Raw genomic sequence first — 6000 nt, forward strand, 5'->3', positions numbered from 1 at the left:
GTTTTCCGAGGTCCTGCACGTCCAAAGTGTGCCCTGTTCCCTCCCACTCATCCAAAAGCACCATTCAGGCTCTTGAGGGATCAAACCTACAATTACATCTGAGGCACAGGAGTTGAGAGCAGCCTGGTCATGGGGTCAGCACTGCTCCAAAACCCATAAAAAAGCCAGATTTGCTGGATGCTGTGACAGGTTCCTGTGGAACCTCCTGTTTTGGTCATGGTCTCGGGACACAGCATATGTTTCCCTCTCTGAGTTTTGTGGTCCAAATACCTGGACCAGTACCCACAGCTCCATGGGCAGGAGGAAACCAGACAAGGTGGCAAAAAGCAGGATGAACCTGAAAAGGAAAAAAAAAAAAGTAGAAAAAAGAGAACAGCTTCCCATTGTGGCATTTCTCCCTAGCAGCTGAATGGGCCCTGAGCAGAGCTGAGCTCTGGACCTGACCAGGCCCAATCCCAGGGAGTTTGGCTCCCATTCTCCCTGTGGATAACACAAAGCAGATGAGCAATTATTGTCACTTATCCTGAATGGACCAGGAGTCACATTCTGACAACCCAGGGACACTCTTCCTGCTTTCTAGAGCTTGATTCTGCTGTGCTTTCAGTGGCTCCTAGGACTATATATTGGCCATAAGCCCAGAAGAGTCCCTTGTGCTAATTTCCTAGATTTCCTGCTGTCCAGATGCCAATTCCTGTGTTTACAGGCATTAGAAGGCCATTTGAATGACAAATATTGAAGAAGGGGAGGCAGTAGGCAGCAGGAACCCCCATAGCAGCTTGGGAGAGGCAGAGGGGGAGCTCTGATATTGTTGAGAGAAGGGAGGGACTTCACATGAAGGGAGTTTCTTTTCTGCTTTGTGCTTTGCTGGGGTTGGCACAACTCTTTCAGATATTCTGAGACATAGTTTACACTCAGATGTCACTGAGTTAAGTGGGATTTACCCAGCAGGGCTCAGGACTTTGTTGACTGTTCTCCATCTCATGATCCTTTTTCTCCCTCCCTTTCTCACTGTCCAAGTCACAGTCAATTTTCTGCTCATGACATTGATGCCAGGAATGAAATCAAATAGACCAAGTTAGCAAAGAAGCCAGAATGGATGAGGGGTGCAGGCCACATTTCCCTGGAAGAATGGGCTCCCCACCACAGAGCACAGGGCTGCACCACTCAGCCCCTGCTGTCCCCTTTGCACTGTCACCATGCAGACCCTGGGGAGTGCAGGGGGCACCACTGAAGATGCTGTAAAACCACAGACCTTCAGGTGCTGGGAAGACATCGTGTTCATGCTTAATTCGCAGTAAATTGTCTCCATGGATCCTTTGCTGGTAGTTCCACACTTGTCCTTGCAACAAGCAGGAACAGAACACCAGATCTCATGTGGCTGAGGACAAAGTTCTGTATCAGGGAGTGGAACCTGCTCCTGCAGTTCCCTGTCTGGGAGGGCACCTGGGCTGCAGGCAGATGGCATCTCTGCTGCATTCCTGCCCCAGAGGAGATCACAGGGGAATGCCCAGCTGCCTGTGACTCCCCGGGGCTGAGATCTCTGCTCCTAAATTGTCTCTCCTAAACCTTGTGAGCCAGTGGTGTTTCCACGTCTCTGCTCTGACACAGAGAAGATTATCCGAGCTGCTGAGTTTTGCTCCAAACAAACATGATGCATAGAAATAATAAAGGCTGGAAGGTTTTTTAATTCGAAGCTGTGTCTCTGGATTAGTTCCCCATCATTAGGCAGTCAGGGAGTAGAGTTACTGCTGCTCTGCCTCCTTCTCAAAATCAGATAAGGATAAAAAAACCGAGAGTCGTTGAGAGCTGGGGGTGGGAAGGAGAGCAGAGAACTGGCAAGAGAGACATTAGCTTTTTAGGGATGATACTGGTCCACGGTGCATGATCGCTCGTGGGAAGCTCTGGAGACAGCAGGAACTCTGAGTCCAACCATTGTGAGGGCGAGGAATCTGTGAAAACCTTCCCTGTAAATCCAAGGCCAAACATTTGAGTCTGACTCGGGACAGAAACCCTAATTAAAGACCCCTTGATTTGTGCCATAACTAGGGCACTGCAGGGGGAACTGCTGAGGCAGGTGAGGCTTAATGGAATTGCATCCCAGGATATCTATAAATAGGGATAATGGAGCCTTGGCAAAGAGCGGCACAATGAACACACCGGTGTACTCTGCCCACTCCCTGAGCGGGGAGGCACTGCAGAGCTCAGAGTGACCCACCTTCAGCACCGTGTGAGAGACTTGTTCTAGGTCAGCAGGTACCAAAAAGGCCCAGCTGTCATCAAGCATAAAAACAGTAACGTTTTTGGGGATGAAATCATAGCTTTTGCTATCCTGCAGCACCGCACATGGCACAGCACAGGCGCCGATGACTCACGGGCTGGGCTCTGGCACAGAGATTTGGGGGTGGGTGGGTCCATCTGCGGGGCTGTGCTGCTCTTGGGGTCCATCTGCAGGGCTTTACTGATCTCTGGGCCCATCTGCAGGGCTTTACTGATCTCTGGGCCCATCTGCAGGGCTTTAGTGATCTTGGGGTCCATTTGCAGGGCTTTGCTGGTCTCCGGGTACAACTGCAGGACTTTGTTGGTGTCAGGGTCCATCTCGAGGGGTTTTTTTGTGTCAGGATCCCCCTGCAGTGCTTTGTTTGTGGGTTTGCTCTGTTGGCACTGTTTTGCTGATGGTTCAGCTCCTTTCTGGTGGTGTAGTTGGGGCTGGGTCCTACTTGTTGTTCTGTGGCTGCTTTTGAGCGTTATCACTTGAATTTAAACTAGAAAGGGAACAACTGCAAGATGTGGTGTGAGGAGGGAGTGCTGGACTTTTCCATGTGAGTGGGGAGCTAACATTTTTAAACACCTTTTTGGTGGTTGTGTTTGGTGGAGTTTAAACTGGCACTCCTGCAACTCCCTGCTGAGCTGTGAGATCCTGCTCTGCCTTCTGCACAAGCCTCTCTAGTGCAGGTTGACCCAGCGCCTCTGGAGAAGGACCAGGAGCTCGCTGGCATGGACAGCTGACCCAGGAACACAGCAGGGTCCCTCCAGGTCTGCTGTGGGATCCCTCCCATCACCCTGACAGCCAGGGATCCTCCCGGCTGCCCGTGAGCAGCAGGGTGTGCTGAGGGTGTGCTGAGCATGAGCGTGCCCATGTCTGGCCCAACACCTTTCTTTTACAACACCCACCACGAACAGTCCCCAAATCCACATGGAGCTCCCCCCCCAGAGCCTCACTCACCCACTCACAGCCTTCCCACCCCTGCCCTGCCTGAGGACCTCTGGGTTTGCCTCTGAGACTTGGGGCAAAGCAGCAGAGATGCTGCAACCTCCAGCAGTTTCCCATGCCCACAGTGAGACGTTGGGGGAGTCCCTTCACCCCTTCCCCAGGGCTCATCTGGGCGTGGTAGGATTGGTGGTGGGAGCTGTGCTGGATCTTCTCACACATCCAAAGTTTCTCCTTCCACAGGAGAAGGGCAGGATGCTTGACTGCTCTGTTTTCACTGGAGCCAGGCCCTGGAGTGGGCTGCCTGAGGACTCTTATTTAGCTGCACGCTGCTAAATAAGGGCAGAGCTGCTCTTTTCTCCCTGGTATTTCCATTCAAACCACAACAACAGCGGCAGCAGGAGCAGCCGCTCCCATGGAATATTTATAAGCTGTTTGCAGAAATGTCAAGAAGAGCCAGTGGTTGTATTAACACACTCTCAGAGCAGCAGGCTGGGAAAGTTATCTTATGTGATTCTTAGTCAAAGTGCTTTATGTAACAGTCACAAGCTTACAAATCCCGGTGACATTTCCTTGCTTCTTGACAAACAATCGCTTGGTGTCCTGACACGGAGACAGGAATCAATCACTGGTGCTCGTTCATTAGCGTCCCCCTCCTCCCTCCCCAATTAACACGGGTTTACCTGGGAGGCTCCATCCCTCTCTGCATGACAATTAGAGCTGAGCTCCGGGAGCTATAACAGGATGGGCTGCAGGACATTCCTTGTTCCTCACCGGTGTCAGGTGCTCACAGGGATTTCAAGTTGACTCCAAGATGCTGGGACTAAATGTTCCCATTTGCTTTGGGCAGGTAAAGTTGGAATTCTAACAAGGTTTCCCAGCAAGACTATTAAATTCTGTATTTTGCTAAATGCCTTTTTTCTGTTTGTCACTGCCCCTCCCTGGCTGCCAGACTGACCTTGCTGGGACTGTGGGGATGAGGCTGGTGGGGATGAAGGAAAAGCCACTTGAATCCTATTAAACAAGGAGGTCTGGGAATGCATCCATACACACACCTCATTTCTGTGAATTAGGAGTGGGGGTGGAAAGTACCCTGGGCTGTTTAACTTTGCTCTGTACTTTGGAGGTTGTGGGTCACTTTTAGCAGTTTCTCAGCAGTGCCAGCTCACCAGAGGGTTCAATACCAAAGACCTCCTGACTCATGTGGGTGAGTTCTTGAGGCGTTGTTGGTTGGCTTGGACCTGAGAGGTGCTTTGGACTTTGACCACATCGTTCTTGGCCAGCTTTTGTTGCCTAGAGAGGTCAGGAATATTTCAGTGAAGTCAGAGGAAGGTCCAGTTTCCTATTTGTTTCCCCCTTTGGAACACACTATTTATTTCCACCAGAGTTATGATCTTTAAAGAACCTAAGAAATTATTTCCAACCACTGGGAGAAACAGAGGCCATCCCAGAAGGAATGGATATTTCCCAGAATCACAGAATATCCTGAGTTGGAAGGGGCCCACAAGGATCGAGCCCGACTCCTGGCCCTGCACAGGACACTCCCAAGAGTCCCACCCTAGGTTTCGGGGGGGGAAGTCAGTTTTCTCCTGCCAGATAGTTCTGTGAAGGAGAAAACTGCCACACAGACACTGTCCTGGGTGTGTTTGTGTGTCATTGCTTCAGGTCACATCCCAACAGGGCCTTGGGGTAACTAACAGGTCCTCGTGGTCCTGACCAGCCTTGTGTGGGGTCTCCACGCGAACTGTGGGTCCAGGAGCTCTACTTATGTTCATCCTGGTGCCATTCTGGAGTAGTGCTGGTCTACAGCTCAGCCACAGCCACGTCCCTGCCTGGCTGTGGAGCTCTGCTGCTCTGGGAACTGATTTCATGGCTTGTCCTTGGACCTGTCACCTCACTGTGGACCCGCCTGATGATCACTGGACCTGTGGATTGACTTCCTGGCTTCACCTTGGACCTGCCCCATGGCTGTAGCGTTACCCTGTGATGTGGACTCTGGCTGGACCTGGCCACCAGAGTCTTGCTTCCTCACTCAGGTCCTGTGGGACAACCTGTGGTTGGTGCGGCCCCTTCCAGCGGTGGGATCCTCATCAGCCCTTGCCTTGCCTTCCCTGAGGGATCAGCCCTGCTCCTGCTGCTCCCTGACACAGCTCAGGACATCATGGACCTTCCAGACTCCAGCTGTAAGATCACAAGGGACCAGCACAACAAAAGGCCACCCAGGTGGCCTGAAGCCTGTCTCAGGTATGGCCCCAGTCTGCTCCAGAGTTGCTAAATTTTGCTGCTTGCAAAACCTTTTAAGGTGCTGGAACAATGCCTAGATGTGTAAGGGTCTAGTCAAGATTTCTACTTTCCAGGCTATTTTTGGTTTGCTTGGGAAAAAGTGAGGAGGAGAGTGGGCTCCAAACCATGTACCAAAGGCTGGAAGGGAAGCATCTGGTGTGCCCAGGGGTTGTCATAGTGAAGATGAGTGACACATAATAATGATGAATCCAGAAACTTTCACCTTGATTTCCCTGCCCGTGTGAGCTTTGAAGTGAGCCTCTAATATTATGTTAGCAGTTTATTGTGTGTGCTTCATTAAAAATACATCACAGGCTTTTTGGAGCTGGAAGGGACGCAAATTAGGTCATCTAGTGCAGCCTCCTGCTGCTCTGCCAGGGCTCTGATCCTGCTAATGACTCCAGCCCAGCCCTGACAGGGGCTCTCTAGCTGCCAATTGAAGCTCTAGGCTGACAGGGACAAACAGGCTCCACTGAGATCATTTCACTCTTGCAAACTTTCAGCCTTCC

This window comes from Pseudopipra pipra, chromosome 18 (genome assembly GCF_036250125.1).
Source record: "Pseudopipra pipra isolate bDixPip1 chromosome 18, bDixPip1.hap1, whole genome shotgun sequence".
NCBI classification, from domain to species: domain Eukaryota; kingdom Metazoa; phylum Chordata; class Aves; order Passeriformes; family Pipridae; genus Pseudopipra; species Pseudopipra pipra.